Source organism: Panthera pardus, unplaced genomic scaffold (assembly GCF_024362965.1).
Source record: "Panthera pardus isolate Hobbes unplaced genomic scaffold, ASM2436296v1 HiC_scaffold_2, whole genome shotgun sequence".
Lineage (NCBI taxonomy): Eukaryota > Metazoa > Chordata > Mammalia > Carnivora > Felidae > Panthera > Panthera pardus.
This window is the reverse complement of record NW_026526765.1, coordinates 137,930,769-137,946,220: the sequence shown is the minus strand read 5'-3', so window position 1 is coordinate 137,946,220 and position 15,452 is coordinate 137,930,769. Positions and strand designations below refer to the sequence as shown.

The 15,452-nt window shown below is 41.0% G+C and overlaps 1 long non-coding RNA gene across 2 annotated transcripts; it reads right to left on the bottom strand.

Annotated features, from left to right (window-relative positions):
* Positions 1-3,655: 3,655 nt before the first annotated feature.
* LOC109278875 (uncharacterized) lies at positions 3,656-13,700 on the bottom strand. Of its 2 annotated transcripts, none has more exons than XR_008423976.1 (3): positions 13,545-13,631; positions 13,292-13,431; positions 3,656-3,883 (listed from the first exon to the last, which is right to left on the bottom strand). It is a non-coding gene; the product is annotated as an uncharacterized LOC109278875 (long non-coding RNA). The 2 variants fall into 2 exon arrangements; XR_002085873.2 differs by having other exon boundaries at positions 3,657-3,883; positions 13,617-13,700.
* Between the last annotated feature and the right edge of the window lie 1,752 nt (positions 13,701-15,452).

Sequence of the window (15,452 nt, the reverse complement as noted above, 5' to 3'; positions counted from 1 at the left end):
TATATGTTAAAAATGGGGATTCCAAGACATGTCTCCATAAAATGTTAATTTAGTAGAACTGAGGTATGGTCATGGAACATGAATTTTAATAAGTACTCCAGAGGATCCATCTGCAGAGTACACTTTAAGAATAACTGTCATGGAAGAAAGGAATTTTGATTGCTCTTAGGCTTCAAATGTTTCAGTTTAAAAAAAAAAAAAATGAAAACCTTAGTTCTTCAAAACATAGTATAAAGGAGAGACGGAATATTTTCATATCCTTTACTTTTTTTTCATACGATCTATTACCAGCACATACCCATCTAGGTAGACCAAGTGTTTCACGAACTCTAATGGTCACGAAAATGCCCTGGGGAACTTATTAAAATGTTGATTCTGAGTCAATAAGTCGGGTGCAGAGCCCATATTCTGCAGTTCTAATGAAATCCCAGGCGATGCCTATGCCTCTAGATTTCAGACCACACGTTGAGTAGCAGGGTTCTAGAGAATGGTACTCCAGCTTCACAGGGCACTAGAATCCCATGGAGGCCTAGTCAAAACACAAATTGCTGCCCTCATCCAAGCATCTGATTCACAAGACCACAGAGGCAGAGACTGGAGCCGTGCAGCTGCAAGTCAAGGACTGCGGGCAGCCACCAAGCACTCAAAGAAACACTGGGGCGCCTGGCTCACTGGGTTAAGCACTGACTCTTGACCTCAGCTTGAGTCTTAATCTCAGAGTCATAAATTCAAGCCCGTGTTGGGCTCTGCAGTGGAGCCTACTTCAAAAAAATAAATAAGTAAATAAACAAATAGCCAAAAAACAAAGCAGAAACAAAGGCCAGCTCCAAGAAACACAAAATAAGTTCTCCCCAGGGCCTCCTCTGGAGGCCTGGCCCTATCATCACTTTGAGTCGGGGTGATGCCTGCGGGTTTGCATTTCTAACAAACGCACAAGTGATGATAATGCTGCTGATCCCAGGACGATGCTTTGTAAATTATCGTTCTGGGCCATATTCTTGGGGAGGTACTATCACTAATAAATATCTTTCAACACTTAGATTCTCTTTTCTCAAACTCACTGGAGAGGTCTGGCAAACAGCAAAAACATGATATTTCCATGAATCGTAGAGGTCAAAATCGTTATCTCCCATGATTTCCCTCCTCTGAGCCTTTTGGAACAGTAAAGGACATGAAAGGTACAGGACAGTGCAGGCCTTCAACTCAAAACAGACGAGTAAGGACTCGTTTTAGGCGAAGATTAGAGTTCGTGTACTTGGAATTTATACTTCATTTTGCCCTAGTACAAAGCTTTGAAATGATGTCACTTTACTCGAAAATCTGTAACCTAGTGATCCATAACCAGTGTCATGATAGAGTAACAAGATGGCGGCTTGCGTGGAGCTTGTGCAGAAAGTGGGGAGGGAATCGTAAATAAATAAATAAGAAAACAATGCCATTTCGTAAGTGATGCGGACAAAGTAGTGTGAGATGATGAGGAAATTATTGCTTCTTTACATTGGGTGGTTAGGAGAGGTTTCTCAGAGAAGCTACATGGATGACAAGGAAAAGTCACCCATGGTGTTCATTAAATGACCTCGCCACCGTCATTTATTACTTTAGCGTGTGGGTAAGGCATTGTAGACAATTCGTGATGAGAGAAGAACAGGAAAAAATGTGGAAAATCTAACAAATTGGGAGCTGCTTGGAAAATAGGACCGGTGGGTGCGAACGGTGCTGTGGGATTTGGGTTGCCAGAAACTACATGAAGGTGTGCGTTTTTCTGGATGCGTTATATACTGAGCCACATCTCTCAACTATCTTTAAAACCCATGCTTTAAAACCATCATGCTCCAATCTGGTGAGGTTCTAACCCCAGCTGAGTCATTGCAGTAGTGAAACACTTAATTATTTTCAGGTTTGAGCAGCTGCGAGGCCCAGCCCCACAGGCACACACTTCAAAGACTTGGCAGTTGTTCGCAATCTTTCCATTTCTGAAGCAACAAAGAACAGCACTGAACTCCTGCCAGTCTGGACAACATGGTCAGTCAAGGTTTACCCAGGACCCCCACAAGGCAGACCCGTGTCAGGTTCTTTGGCTAATTGAGAGGAATACCATGCAGCATCCCAGCACCCCAGTGCAAACCACACCCAGCATCCATTTCCTCTCCCTCCTCCACCATGTCCCACCCCCATCTCTTCCCATCATTCATTTGGATAGATTCAATTTTAAAGGCGGGCAGAATATCCCAGTCACTCAAGAACAATAGTTGATTCACATCTTCCTGATTGGTTAGATTCTCAAGTGCATCCATACCTAAGTGGGGGAAATAGGAAGGATATAGGTGCCAGTTTGTGAGTCCCAGCATTACCCTTGGCTAAATGTGTGAAGAGAGGACATTTTTGATTAAGTTGTCTTCAATCTGCTTTCCTCTATTATTCTTCCTCCCTCTCCCTCTATTATTCTTCCTCCCTCTCCTGTAGGCTTTACAGAACACGCTTTTGGTCACCCACACGTGTATTTGTCCTCCATGACATTTCTAAACTCCAAAATTTCCTTGTTCTCCTTTCTGTGTCACAATCTAGTATTCTCTTGGCCATTCTTTCGAATCTCCATTAGGTAACTGGCTAGTCTGAAAACTTCATTCTAGAACCATGCTTCTCAAAGCGTGATGCCTCTACCAGCCACAGCTGCATAACATGGAAACATAAAAATGTAAATTCTCTGCCTGTTCCCTACTTGATGAACTGTGGGAGAATGGGGTCATAATCTGTGTCTTTATATGCTCTTCACGTGATGGGGCACCTGGGTGGCTCAGTGGGTTAAGCATCCAACTTCGACTCAGGTCATGATCTCAAGTTCATGGGCTCAAGTCCCGCGTCAGGCTCTGTGCTAACAGCTCAGAGTCTGGAACCTGCTTCAGATTCTGTGTCTCCCTCTCTCACTGCCCTCCCCTACTCAAGCTCTGTCTCTCTCTCTCTCTTAAAAATAAATATTAAAAAAAGTTTAATATATGCTCTTCATGTGATTCTTATGCACATTTAGGATCGAGGAACATTGCTATTGGGTATAAATGAGTGATAGTGGATTATCCTCGCTTCCAGATTCATGTATATTCTCTTTAAAGAGGACTTCTAAGTCCTGTTCTAAAAGTACGATGATATGAAAACTGGGGAAAGGTGTCACACTGCATATCACAAAGCAGCCCACATCGTGGCTACTGGCTTTCACCGCTCTGAGAATAGACCTGATGACAAGGAGGTGAGTTTCAGACAAGGACTTCTGAATGCACACCCAAAAGCCATCAGAACATCTTGCTTGGCATCCCTGACAGATAGATTAGAGTACTGTGGCATTCAGCCATAGCCCCAGTGTTCAAGAGAGAGAGAAAAAGAGCTCCTAAAACATCCTCCCTCGAGATGTTAATGGCCGGTCTCTAACCGCACGTCATTTATTGAATGTGAAAGCAGGTCTGATATGAACAAGGTAGGATGACCCGGCAATTCATTTTACTTCTCAGTATCACAGACATGTTTCTGTGGACTCTGCGGGGTCAAAGAGCTTAAAACATTTATCTAGAATAAGACAAACATGTAATTTTCTTCTGGCTTTATTCTTTTATTTTTTTTTAATGATTAATTAAGAGACATTCCTCTACTTAAGAAATTTGACATAAGGCAGTATCAGCCCTCACGGTAATTCATAAAAGCTGAAGTCTACAAAATTATGCTTGCTTTGGAAACCTTGGGCCAGAATTTCCAGCTGAGAAAGAATTTCTACCAATTCTTACGTACCCCCAAATCTTTTCTGTATGGTAACATCCTTCCAGGCATAAATTTTCCATCCGTACTCAGCCTTCTCTATAAAGCCTTTTAGAGTGATGTGTCCTCTGGCTTGCAGCATCTGCAAGTCAAGCAAACAAGCTTTCCAGGGCTCACATTGAGTTAAGAAAACATTTTCTGCATGACATTTAGGGCCAAATTAGGGACCAAAATCCTCATTCTTTTACTCAAGACTAGGTTTATGTCTCCACAGGCAATGTGAAATGGAGTGTGGAGAAGTGATCTCATGAAATAAATTAATTTAGACAGGATGCCTGGTTTGTTCATACCCCACAGAGTGTGGGTGTGTGTGTGTGTGTGTGTGTGTGCGCCCGCGCGCATTTAACAGCAGGTTAGGGAAACAATAACACTGAAGAGATGAAGGGAAAGTCTGTACCAGCAGTCAGATTGGTCTCTGACTCCAGTCTCCATTGCTTAGCATTCATGTAACCTTGGGCAAGGCTCCCTGAGTCTCCGTCTCCTCACCTGTTAGGTATCTTAGGAGCCCCGTTCAACTACCTGCCCCCAGGGTTGTAAGGAACAGCAGGATCATTAACAAGAACATTCTGCATCGATAGACCAACATTCAACATTACTGTCATTAAATGTCCCCTCTAATATTTGCACCCAGTTCTGTAGAGACACATGACCGTGTTCTTGGGTGCATGCTGACACACCATGGCTTAGACCTTACCTTCTCTCCTGCCAGGACCTTAGAGCTATGCATTTACCACCACCAGATGAACTCACTCTCTTAGTCATGATTCCCACTGTAGCTGCCTCCAAAACAAGATATCAGAATAGGAAATTGAATCTGAACTTCTCACATGGAAGGGCCAGAGCATTAATCATGGTGAGAACACTGGGGGTTTTTCATCTGAGTTTGACTGGTAGGGTTCATAAAATCTCTTTCATTTTTCATCAGGAGATTCCAAGTTTTGTATATTTATTATCCCTCTCATTATTTCACAGCCAGCAGCATATTTTACTTGTAGCAGTGCCTAACTTGGAATAATTTTGGAAACCACAATGCTTATGAGGCATGGCTTACTGGGGCACCAGCAAGCAAACCATACTCTTTATTAACAGACTGGGTTAAATATTGCTTACATTTGCACCCTGGTGTGCCCTGCCATTTCAGCTTTTTTCCCTAACACCAACTACAGGACATGGGGATAATTCAAACTTTGGACTTCCCCACGCCCGTACTTCTACGTTGTCACAGTTTCAAGGGACTTGCTATAAACATAATTTATGTAACTCCCTGTATTCATACTGAAAGGCATTGACCATTGAGTGGCAATGGCAATAACTGTTATTTTCATGGCAAATGCACTTCAGTGAAATATAGTATAAGGTTCCTCTGCTTCCTTCAGGCCACAGTCGACTCTTTAAAAATTAGTGTCCATGGGTGGTTGTCAATATAGATCAACCTCAAGGGGAAAATATGTTCACTGAGAGGTCCTTTGGCTGAGACTGTAATGCACAAGGAACACGGTGATTATAGACGGATTCTTGCCTCTTTATATATTTCCGTTCTTTCCCTACACTGCCTCCTCTGTGAGTCCATTTGGCTTATGTTTGACGGATTGGACCATAAAGGAGTGAGTTTAGGTCACCCAGTTTATTTAATAAAACACAATTTGAATGTCTATCTTCAGAAGTAAAATGTTTATATATCTCATTTGGTGTTGTTGTCTATCAACTTGGTAAGACTATTGAGTGAACAAACACATTTCTCTCTAGTAAGGAAGATTTGGGTAATTCTCTTGAGCTCCCATGCAGGCAACAAGCAGAAAATATATGGACCGAGACAGATGGGAGAAGAAGGGGGAGAGAGAGGTGGTCTTAGAAGGAGAGGAAGAGGAGGAAGAAAAGGCCAAAGAGGAAGGTAAGATCCATGTATATAGGAATCCAGGAGAGTAACAAGGAGTCTTTCCGCAGAGTATCTAGCATTTCTGGGCTCTTGTAAGAGTGTCCAAAGGATCCTGATAAATCAGTCACACTGTTCGCTTTCTCACCTATTGGGTTCATAAGATATCTTTCATGTTTCATCAGGAGATTCTAAGTTTTACATAACCATTAACTATCCCTCTCATTATTTTACCTGAGGAATTCATGACAGCACAGCTATTTTAAAACTTCAGGAAAATACAAGTTTCTGAGTTTCTACAAGTTTCTGAGTTTAAACTGGACCCAAAACGAGGCTGCTGAACCACTTTACTCTAACACTGAGCACAATGACCAGAACACTCAAAAAATGCTTTTGCAGTGACGAATGAGTGAGCAAAGAATGTTTCCCTTGGGCTACTAACTAGTTCAGGGGCAGTCTGGCATTATGATTATAAGGCCAGACTCTGACGCCACATTTGGTTTCAAATCCCAGCTCTGCGACCTTTTTGCACCTTGAAACTTCTTGCACCTCAGTTTCCTTATCTGTAAAATGAAAATATTAGGATCTATTTCATAGGATCGTGGTGAAGACTGAGTAGACTACTCTTAGCATCACACATGACTCATAGTCAATGCTATTGAAGTGTTACGAGGCCACCATGTTGCATAACTCCAAGGAGCATTACCCCCTTCAAAATGTGCATGAATGACACCCCCTAGAGTCATGCAGCATACAACGTACAAGGTCACACAATGGCCCCGACCATTTCCTATTATTATGACACCCTGCAATGATCCACATTCTCCTATTCCTCTCCATTCCAGTATCCAAAAGCTATGTAGAGAACTATAAGCATGCATTATCTAAAATGCAAAATAAAGAATACCTTTTTGTGCAAATGTAAGAAAACCAAAGCATTTTCTGTACTATATATCTTTTTAAACATGTTCCTTCCCCAAAACAAGCACAAGGAAAACCACCTTCACTGGCGGGAATGAAGATCTTTTTAGTCAAGGAATAAAACATTTGGACCAGGACCAAATCAGGGTCTTGAGGTTAAGAGCCTGCATACTTGCCAGCCTCAACATTCTAGTATGGTAGCCTGGAAGAAAGGAAGTGTGCAGAGAGGTGCCCAAAGGACTTTCCAGAAGTATGGCTGGTGGAGTGTCTAGATCCCATCCCCCAAACACAGGGACTCAACAGATCAAAGCAGAGACACCCCTGGAGCATGATTTTTTGCCTCCTCAGAAACCTAACAGGACAACTGCCTTGAGAAACCATCCCCACCCCCACACCCATGGCTTCTAGCTATTCCTTCCTACTCAGTCCTTCCACCTCCATGTCCTCACATGCCCTCGAAGGACAGCTTCATAAACAGAAACTTAAAAAAAAAAAAGGAATCAAGTTAACTTTGAGAACTCCAATACTTTTCACATGGAGAACTTCTTTCCTCCAAGAAGCCTGAAGCCTGGAGAAATTCAGTTAACAGAAATTCTCTCAGAAAGTGAAGTTGGTTTCTTCATGTTTATAACGAGGTAACGTTTGAAAAGTCTAGTGAGGAAAGGACGGTGCATTACCAAAAAGAAGGAGGACTGGCTTTTTTTTAATTGCCATTCCCAGAGCTTAAAAGCAAAGCTGTGCCCCCACCCTGAAAAAAAAACATTATATAAAGATGGCCAGATATATCCAGATTATATAATCTCTAGAATTGCAAAGAACAAAATGGCGAATGGGAGTGGTTTCTTTCATGTGGCAGGTTTCCACTCCGACACCACCACTCTTTGGTCCTTGTCCACTAAAATACTTGCTTCACTTTAAACACAGAGGCAGACACTAAATTCTGGATTGCTCTCAAGTTGCCATTACCTAGAGTCAAAAAATTAGAAAAGAAGAAAAGAGGAAACAAAGAGAAGTGCGGGGTGGGGGTGAGGGGAAGACCTCTGGCATACAAATCTCCATCCTCAGGGTAGTGAGGTGGCCAGTGAGCCTCCAGAAACCACATCCACGTTCCAGGGAAAAAGAAGACAAACAACGCAAAGCCTTCTTCTTGAGGGAGCCAGTCTCAGAATACTTGCCTCTCCATTTCATTGTTAGACCTGTAACTGGTGACTACCACTGGATGAAACTGGGCTAAACACTTCCAGCTTTTTGCTTCTGAGTTAGAGGAAAACAAGGAAGCAGATGACCAGAAATGGGTGTGGACTCAGCCAACCCAACTCAGCAAAATGGATTGGAACCAATGCACTTGAAATGAAAGCAACTGGGGGCACCTGGGTGGCTCAGACAGTTGAGCGTCCAACTCTTGATTTTGGCTCAGGTCGTGATCTCACAGTTTGTGGAATCAAGCCCAGAGTCGGGCTCTGCACTGACAGCACAGAGCCTGCTTGGAATGCTCTCTCTCCCTCTCTATGTGCCCTCCCTAGTTCGTGCACGTGCACGCACACACTCACTCAAAATAAATACGTGTATCCGAATTAAACTAGAAAACATTAGAATAAATCATAAATAATTATTTATAATTATAATTATAAATTATTAATTATAAATAAGTATTTCTAATAAATACATGTTTAAAAACCAAAAAGAAATCAAATAATTTTCAAAACATAAAATGAAAGTATCCGAATGAAACTAGAAAACAGTAGAATGTGCTTAACTGTTTTAGATCAACATCTGTAGTTTTAATGAGAACCGGAAGACTAAATGCAATCTCAAAGAACACCATATCATTCATTCTGTGTACAGCTTAGGTATTACGAATGTGTGGGAAATCTGCTGAAGAAGAGGAATCTTTGAAATTTATTGAACCCAAAGGATTGGGGCATAGACCAGCTTTTGTTACACCATAGAGCAGAGAGACTAAGAACATGAACTTTGCAGCCAAAATGACCTAGGTTCAAATTCTGACTCTGTCCTTAACAAAATTTATGAGCTCAGATAAGTAATTAGCTTCAGAGACTTGGTTACCCTTGGTTACCCTTTCTATTGGTTTAGAGTACTAATTAAATCAGATAATTCTTTAAAATGCCACAGCAGAATCTACCAACTGTACACCCCTTTTTCCATGATGGTGGAGTTGTAGCCAGAAAATAGCTGCCCGGTAAGAGACTACATTTCCCAGACCTCTTTGCAGCTAAGTTTGACCATGTGACCAAGACCAATCCAACGGAATCCAAATGCACAATGACACTTCATGGACCATAAACCTTGCACACCTAATCCTCCAGGCTGAATTTCCACTTCCTGCTGCTTGGAATGGCACCAGAGGGACCTCAAGAGACGGTACAGACTGTAAGCCTGAGTCCCTGAATGACTAGAGCAACTAATGTAGACTCTTACCTGAGAGAGAAACAAATTTTAACATTTCTTAAGCCATTCATTTACTGTAGTCTCGTGGTAGCTTACCCTACCTTAACATTGGTCCTGGCACATAGTAGCCCTTCAATAAATTGTAGCTACTCTTCAAATAATTAGGAAGAAGGCAATGTCATCAAATACTTTTTCCTTGGCAACAAAATCATGGTATTGACACAAACAAACTTCTGAATCCTTCTATTGCCCAGGTCTAAAATCAGGAAAGTTATTTATAGAGATTGTGGCATGTTTATTAACTTTACGTTTCAATGAGTGTTGGAAACCTAAGACTACAGTCAAATAATTTGGTGAAAAATGACACAGTAGTGAGTGTGTACACAGTTACCATATTACTTTTGTATAACAAGTCTTAAGCAAAAAGATTGACACTATTAAAGAAATAATAGGAATATACTAATCTAAGAAAAATGAAAGAATAATACCCTTAAGGGAACTCTAAGCAGATAGTTTCAAATAAAACTATAGTGATTCGATTAGAGCAATATTGACTTAAAGAAAATAGTAATTTAAGTAATCATAACCGAGTTCCATTTAAGTAAAAATATTTAACATGCTCAAGGTTCAAAATTTGAAATCATAAAAATAAATTACCCAGCAACACAGTGATATCAGAATGTGGGGTTTTATACATCTTTGACTTGTTAGTTTTTTAAATTCCTGAAGTCTTTCCTTTCAGGAAAAAATTTATGTAAAGCATGCCTCCTCTCTTCTGACTTCTACTCTCAGAATAAAGTGGGAAGGGGCGCCTGGGTGGCTCACTCGGTTGAGCGTCCGACTTGGATTCAGGTCATGATCTCAGGGTCTGTGAGTTTGAAACCCGTGTTGGGCTCTGTGCTGACAGCTCAGAGCCTGGAGCCTACTTCAGATTCTGTCTCCATCTCTCTGCCCCTCCCCAACTCGTGCTTGCGCGCACCCCCGCGCGCACGTGCGCGCTCTCTCTCTCTCGCTCTCTCTCAAATAAATAAACATTTTGTAAAAAATTAAAAAAATATATATAATAGTTGCCCAAGAAATGATCACTAACAAAATGTTTCCTTTTGATTTCTAGAGATCTAAGTTTTCTGCCCTTAATGTTTAGGATTGATACCTAGATTTGTAAACATATTCTTTTAGTGTGTGACAAATTGCCTCAAGCTCTGAGTTTTTCATTTTACCCACGCCTTTGATTAAAAAAAAAAAGGTATAAACATATTTTTAAATTTTTGCTATATTTCAATACTGTGAAAATCAAAAAACTACCATACAATCAAATACTTCTTTAGCATCTACAATGTGTAGAGTGCTGTGGATAGCACTCCCAATCCCTACGCCCATCCTCACCCCCAAAACGAGAAAAAAAAAAACAAAGTACAGCAACAGGCAAGATCTTTGAAACCTCCTGGTCCACCACCTCCAATTGGTGAGGAGGGAAGGGAAGCTGGAAGCAATTTTTCCCATATGGAGGATCACAAACCCAAGTCACAAAAGTGTAGCTCTTCCCCTTCCCTGTGTAATGCTCTTTTTGCCCCACATATATCATTTATTTAGCAACAAAAATATTTATCAAGTCTCAACTATTTGCTATTACGAGGGCCAAGCGCTGAGGGCATAAAATGAGGTAGGAAATTTTTAATGTTCCTTTAACAGCTATCTTCAAAATGCTTCTTCCAGTGAGAATGGACTTTGTTTAGGAAAATGCCGGATAGAGGCGAGGGTTAAAAAGCACCCTTCAGGAGACTGACACTTGGCTGTAGGTAATCTTCAGAAAAGAAAGCAAAACTGTTTAAAATCCCGCTCAGACTTGACAATTGTAATGAGGCATACAATTTACTGCAGCATACTTATCGTTGTAACAAAATGGCAACAACCTGAATACCTACCTATTAAAATTGGAATATGGGGCGCCTGGGTGGCTCACTCGGTTGAGCAGCGGACTTCGGCTCAGGTCATGATTTCATGGTTTGTGGGATAGAGCCCCACATCGGGCTCTGTGCTGACAGCTCAGAGCCTGGAGCCTGCTTTGGAGTCTGTGTCTCCTTCTCTCTCTGCCCCTTCCTGATTTACACTGTGTCTCTCTCTCCCTCTCTCTCTCTCTCTTTCTGTCAAAAAATAAGTAAACATTAAAAAAATTTTTTTAGAAACTTCCTTTATCTCAGCTCCCCCAAGATATATGCTGGCAATCATAACCCAAGCTTATGGTCCCCTGATACACATCTGAAGGGTGTCATGACTGAGGTTTTAGTAAATGGCAATAAATGGCATTTTCCTAACAACATCTAACCTCACAAGGTCCTGGAAACCTTGCTTCCAATATTCCTTAGAGACTTTCGCTGTCCCTAACCCCCTCCCAACCTGAGGGTATATAATCAGTTACTGGTCACGATCCCAGTGCAGCTTTCTGCCCATGGGTCCTGTCCCCGTGCCTTAATAAAATCACCTTTTTGCACCGGAGGTGTCTTCAAGAATTCTTTCTTGGCCATCAGCTCTGAACCCCCAAAACCCCATCACTACTAAGTGAAGAAGCAAGCTACGGAATAACACAGCTATTTCATGCGAGTTATGTTAAACATACTCCAAAATCCTCGATACTTTTCACAGGAAATGTGCATACAAATAGCAGTTATCTGGCAGAGAGGACACTAAACAAATAGCAGTGTTCTTAATGTCTGGGAAGGAGACCTAAATTCCAGATGCTAGTCAAAAAGGACTTTACCCAGGTCTTTCGAGTCGGAATTTTAACGAGGACAATGTATGCATTTATTGCTTGTATAATCAAACTTTAAATATTTTTAAAATAATTTTGAAATTAAAAGAACTAAAAAAGATCTACTTATGAAACAAGGTATTCTAAATTTAAACATTATTTAAATCAATCTATCTTAACCTTAAACATGTTAACACCTTTAAGGTAAACTATAAAGGACATGGATATACTAGGTGAATTTCTAGATCCCTAATAGATGAAGTGAGAATATTTAATAAATCAGAGTCACCATTGAGAGGGATGTGTTTGATATTCTGAAATTATCTTAAAATACTATTTCATAAAATAACTGTAAGGTCTCAAATCTGATTGATTTATTAATGTTTCCTAAAAGAATATTTACAACCTAAAATATCTTTGACCACAGAAAAGTATTAGCTACTATGGACTGCATTTTTGTAATAGCTTGAGATCCATAGGACACCGAATACTTCCCCATTTTTAGCTCTAAGGAAGAGCGATGAACAAAAGAAAAAGTAATAGGGCAACCCACTGTGGGTCAAGAAATGTTACTTCTTTAAAACAAGTCCTTATGTGTCGGTGAGAATATGTTAAAATACAATTTTAATGGGAATTTTGAGGCTATTTATTTTCCTTCCTCTTTATAATCAAAAGTTCAACTGTAAATCTCTTCTTCCTATGTAACAGAAATATTTCGGACTCAGAAATGCTGTTCCTACTCACTTCAGCTTAACTTCTCTGAGTTTGACCTACACTCTTATCTACGTGGGTTATCTTCACCCCACTCTCAAGAATGTTGTGTTTCAAATGCTAAAACGGTAATCTCCGTGAATGATCTGTTACAAGGGGGACACCACAGGGATGGGAGACCAGATCAAGCCTGTTGGAGATCCAAAGTTGTTTTTCCAGAAAAATCAGGCCTGAACTTAACAAATATCCACAAGGGTAAATGGAAGCAGCCAGAAGTCATTTCCATTTTGATGCAGACGGCATTAGATAATTTCTGAAGTAAATTTGCCCTTTTAATTATGTTTGTTTACACTGACTCTGAAATGCATGTGGTTTGCATTCCTGAGCACGTATGGATTGATTTTCAGAGAAGGTGCTCAGAAGGGGGACAGGAATACACATGGTTTTAATAAGGACTAGGGATAGCCTGCAAAGTAAGTAATCCACATAAGGGTAATAAAAGACCATTTAGTTCGGTCAATTACCTGGTTAGGTAAATATAGACTAGCCAGGCTCCCCTTATCCACTTAGCACACTTCTGGAGGTGGGGGTGGAGGGCTCCGTTCAGGTCAGTGGACATAGGCTCCAGGAATACATACGCTTTGTTATTCCAGGTAAAACATTTTTTTACAATCAGTGAATCGTTAAACCGAGTGAAGGGCATTCACACTGCTAACATTTGGGGGCAGGATGTTCTTACACAAGGGCCAGAAGATAGGCAGGAAGAATCAGTCTTTGTGAGTTAAGGACAGTTACAGATCCTTAGAAGGGGTGGGGGGGGGTATCACCTCTGTTCCTCCTGCCTTCATTTTGGCCTCCTCTTCCTTCTTCTTTCATCCGGGCCTGAAGTGTTTCCCACAAGGTGCCAGGTAGGATCCCAGCTCTCCCAGGACATGGTGTGTTGATTTTTCATGGAAAATGCCTTCTCCTGAAATTTAAAAAAAAAAAAAAAAAAAAAAAAAAAAAAAATGTTTCTTTTTCTTTGAGAGAGGGGGAACAAGAATGAGCAGGTGAGGGGCAGAAGAGAGGGAGACAGAGAACCGGAAGCTGGCTCTGTGCTGGCAGCACAGAGGCTGCCGTGGGGCTTGCACCCACGAATTGTGAGATCATGACCTGAGCCGAAGTCAGACACCCAAAGGACTGAGCCACGCAGGCACCCCTCTCCTGAATTTTTTTTAAAGCCAATCAATAAACAAGGGAACAAACACACTAAGAGAACCCCTCCTCCTTCCAACTTTAATTCAGCTTTAGATTATTCACAGGGTTCATAGTCAAGTAGGGTCACATGCAGTTTGAGCTGAACCTGGCCATCCCCAGTTCAGAACACTCATCTGCAGATGGGAAATGAAGAGTCCCAGAGAGAACGAATGGTTTGCCTAAATGCATCACGAGTTGATGGCCAAGTTTGGACTAGAACCCTGGTCAGCCGGAGCCAAGGCTGAAGGCTTTGGTGGAAACCAGGACCAAAAAAAATAAAATGAAGAAGTTAAATCTCCTTCAGAAAATATCATGCATTGCAATGTAAACTTAAGACAGTGAGCTTAAGAACTATGTCTGATTTAGGTTTTTGTTTTTGTTTTTTTTTTCTATAGTACAACTCTTTTTTACATAACACAACTAGAAGACATTTTGGAGTTGACAATATTTCACACTTTCTGTCCTGATTGTGAACATCCCTTTATCTGGGTAACCTAGTCTCTTATTTTTCTAGTGTATTTCAACTGAGTGTGAATCTTTGCAAAAGAACTATTTCTTGAGCTATTTTTTTTCTTTGCCCTTTCAAGGTCCCACTGTGAGAACTATTTGAGAACTATTTGATCGTGAAGGATGGAACTTTTTCCACTGGTAATATGGTTTCCCTTAGGGCATAGTCTGCCTTTGTACTCGAAAATCTTATTAATTGAGTTACTATTGTATGATCAAAAATATTTCACATTTACAAAAAGAAAAACACATTAGAGTAAGGTCAGTTTGACAAAAGTGTGATATTTGCAGAGAACGCCAAGGGTTATCCATTTAAAAGGCCAAGTCAAATAAGACACAATTAGATCTCATTTGGCCTCCTACCTCTCCGGATTCATAAACTCACATTTCAGCGATCTTGGGGGAATGAGTTTCGCCTTAATTGTATCTTGTTTCCCTTGGCCAATCTAACTTACTCAGAATCTTCTGACAGGCGCTTTCAGAACTATCACACGTCCTTGTGTCCTGCTGACCTTTTTTTCCGACTGGCTTTTCTTTTACCTTATTAAATGTTTTTGAACAGATATCCTATTTTATTTTGTTTAGAAAGATAAAATAAAGGGTAAGAATGTATTCATCCACATGGCTGCGAGAAGAAAACAGACATCAACAGCAGAATTTTTAGAAAAACGTGTTTCAAACCAGTTCTGAAAATGCAGTTTTCTCCCAAGAATATACATGGCTCATCAACCCGTGTTCTGCTATGCAATGAGATCGCAAAGATTTTTATAAAACTCAGAGAAAGAGATCTGAAGTGCCAAGACTTTGCGCGAGGTAAAAATGTCGACTAAAAGTTTCAATTTCGAAGCGGCTTGTTGTAAATGGATTAAAAGTTCTGGAACACAGTACAGTCCTTCAAGGGGACCTGGAGTGGCCAGGACTTGCATGCGGCGTTATCTAGACCCACCCACCTGGCCACGCCTACCTGACCATTCACTCCGTATCAGCCCCCAACTCTGGGTGCCTCTCATCTATTTTTTTTTTTTTCTGCTCTCAAGCTGCCAAGACTTGAACCTCAAAGGTACAAAGTACACTGAGGGATTCTACTACAGGTGCATTCTGCAATACCACTGAGTAGTAGAAATACATGGGCTTTGGCCCCAGACGGGTCACTATCTTTACCACGCTACAGTCTCCCCTGGGGGGCCTCATCGACTCTCACCGCCTCAAAGGTCATCTGTTGGTGCTTTACGTCACCACGAACTG